General features: G+C 33.6%; 1 long non-coding RNA gene across 1 annotated transcript; it reads left to right on the top strand.

The window, feature by feature from the left end:
• Nucleotides 1-1455: 1455 nt before the first annotated feature.
• LOC149956286 (uncharacterized) lies at nucleotides 1456-2474 on the top strand. Its single transcript, XR_016478182.1, has 3 exons — nucleotides 1456-1579; nucleotides 1740-1887; nucleotides 1951-2474. It is a non-coding gene; the product is annotated as an uncharacterized LOC149956286 (long non-coding RNA).
• Nucleotides 2475-3237: the final 763 nt, after the last annotated feature.

Here is a 3237-nt window from a genome sequence, read left to right as displayed (position 1 = left end):
CAGAAACGTCGACCCTGCTACTGTAAAGGTACACGTCTAATTCCCTCCTCAGGAGTAGGTCTTCGAAAGTGTCGATATATTTTATTTAAGCCGTGACAAGCTCTCCTTTCAGATTACCTAGATAGCACTTGATAACGATCAGATCAGCTCCCAGAATCCAACCAGACAGAAGCAGCCTCCAAGACAAGCGCCGATTGCAATCGTTTACAGCTGCGTGAAAATTCATTAGTAATTATTAAGAAATATACTAACAAAGTTGACACGAATCGCTTTGGCTCCACCATATATAGTAAAAGTAAAACGAATCTCCGAGTTTGTAATTCGTTTGTTAGTCCGTTTCCAAACAGCGGCTGGAAAAATAACGAAGTGTAATCCGAGAATAAAGCAAATAGTAAACCAATATTATAACCTCCGTTTCGTTAATGTATTAATTGTATTATGATCGTTTGTAAATAACACATGGAAGTAATGCTTCCAAATTCTAATTGCTTATGAGACATACCAGCTATTCGCTTCTTAGACCTTCGTTTTATATAGATAATAAAGGGTGGACCCACTTTTTCTTAAGTAATCAGATGAAATCTTAATATTTTAATAGTTACTATTTTTTTAATAAAACTATTTTTCTAAGAAAACTCAAACATCCATCTGCTGCAGATTTTAGAACCATATGGTTTATTTGGTAAAAATAAAAGCCTTTAGAGGAAAGGCTTTTCATTTTAGACTTTAACGGCTTTTTAAAAGCATTAATCTTGTTAAAGCAAAGGTGTCATTTACTTTCTAATCTGATTACTCTGAAAACACTTTCGAAATTTGGATAAGCAAAACAGATTAATTATAATTTTTATCATGCTAGCAGTTATATACAGATAGATGAAAAAAGGGTTAATCTAACTTTGATACAGTGGAAAACGTGTAGGCGTTACACAAAGAGACAACCTAAGGATTAGATTGGGCACCATTTTAATATTAAAGAGAAAGAAAAGCTCAAACATTGCCTCTAATGTAAATCAATGTGAATTGAAATATCATTACCAGAAAGTGTAAAGATTATGAGAGGCGTCTCTTCCTATTCCCGTAACGTTAAAATTTCGTACAAGATTTTGAGAGCACGCGCCCATAGGAGAGGTTACGATACTATCCGACACACGATGTCGCTACTGGAAATTTTTTAAATTTTGTAAACATCCGGAAAGTATTTTTCATCAGTCATGGCTGTTAAACATAGTTGAATTATGCTAATTTAAAATTAATAAAATTCAATTCCATGAAAAATAAAGAAACGTAAGTACAAGAAAGCGGACTATTTATAATATTTTGATACTAAAAGAATTAATTTGTTTGATTAACCAAGGAAATTCATTGGAAATTTTATGAAATTGCCGAGGCTTAACGAGAACAGAGCGGTATAAGTTAAAAAATACGAGGAAACAATGAAGTTGGTAAAATGTGATTAATATTGTATTTTTAACAGTTTCCTAACTTATCTTTTCTGGGTTTTCATGTATTCATGGTTGAGATCTTGTTTTTTAAGGGAACTATGTATGCAGAATTCTATGAAAAAAGATATCATGTTTTGGTAAGCAGTTGCACATGGAGAATCTTCATTAGCTTTAAAATATTTCTTGTCAATTCTTTGAATGATGAATCTCTCCAAACGTCCTTTAATATTTGTCATGTGCGATAAAAGCTTAAAACTGGTGTCAAATACTTCATTTGTCTCCGTTACAAATTTTAAGAAACTATCAGTTGGTACGATGAGGCTGCTGAACAGCTGATAGAAGAATTCTTTGCTGGTTTGAAAGCTTAAAAGTAAAAGAGCAGATTTGTTGGGTCAACAATTGGATTGTATTTTTTGAGTTGACTTATGCAAGAAGAGCATTGAAGGTTTGAGTAGCAGCGGTGAATTAGATATTCTGAAATGTAACTAAGAACATTTTGTTTTAGCAGGTTTGGACTTTCAATAGATTTACAAAATTCTAAGTCTTCATCGGAACATTGCCCCTGGCTTTGCAAGACTACAAGATTTTCAAAATTGGAGAAATCTTCATCCAGTCCTGGAGTTGCAGTTTTAAAAGTGTCAATGTTTAAAATGAACTCATCCAAATCATCAATGCAATTAGAATCCGGTGGTTTCAAGAGATTATTACAGAGGCAGCCCTGTATGCAGCTCGAAATTGTTGTCTATTGGGATGATCACGGTTGCCTCCTTTCTGTCTTATAGATCCAAGAAAATTATCTACAAAATCTTGGCTAATCCTGTCCGTTAATAAAAACTTAAAACCAAAATTATCATTTAGATCTTCCCAGAGGAGTAGCAAGGCTTGAATTGAAATTACCATTTTCTAAAATTTCCAATGGTGTAGAGTCATTAAGACTGAAAATTGTTGGCACAGCGGATGGTGTGAGCCTATTTTTAGTTCTAATATTCATGAAACTGGCATCAATGAAATGATTCGCGCAAATTCTATGGTTAACGTGTAAATATTCCGTAGTTTTATTTGTAAGCCCATCATTATTTACAATTTTCAGCCACAAAATAGAACTAAAATTTATATTAAGTTAATATGCCAATAAGCCTATCTAATGAAAATGCGAATTTACCAGGCTTTTTCCTTTGGAAACTTAAAAAAAGATAAACAAGAATTTCTTGTTTTCGATATTTTACAATTTAAAACGGAACAATGTACCCCAGACATACTAAATTATTTAAAAACCTTGTAAAACTAGCATTAAAAATCTGGAAAGTTTTTGCGTCTCTTTTAAACCTAACATCGAAACGCACGCGCTGTGAGAACGGCGCCACTGGTGGCGCCATCGCTCTTACGGTAGTAGTGGACATTTTTGGGAAAAAAAAAGTTAGTACGCTTTTTTGAAAGAGAGACGCCTCTCATAATCTTTACACTCTCTGTCATTACCCTAACAATCATATTGAATTTAGCAGAATTAGTCATTTTATAGAAATTGCCGGAAAATAGACGAATTCATTTAGATAAACCTCATAAAGTTTTAAATGTCATCAGGTTACCTCAATCGGGCGTATTTTACTACGATATTTAGGGCACTTGGTTGCCTAGAGTTGTGGAGTATTGCGTGACGTCACCGAGATGATATTTGCTGATAACATTTTCGCAAAATATAAACAAGATAAAGAAGCCTTAAATATACTTTAACCCCCCCCCCCCCCGAATGAACGAACTCAACCATATTGCTTTTAATTTTATATTGGGGATAGTT

Source organism: Leiobunum rupestre, chromosome 2 (genome assembly GCF_980474605.1).
Source record: "Leiobunum rupestre chromosome 2, qqLeiRupe1.1.hap1, whole genome shotgun sequence".
Taxonomy (NCBI): Eukaryota; Metazoa; Arthropoda; class Arachnida; order Opiliones; family Sclerosomatidae; genus Leiobunum; species Leiobunum rupestre.
Note: the sequence above shows the minus strand (reverse complement) of the source record. Positions and strands in the feature narration are given on the sequence as shown.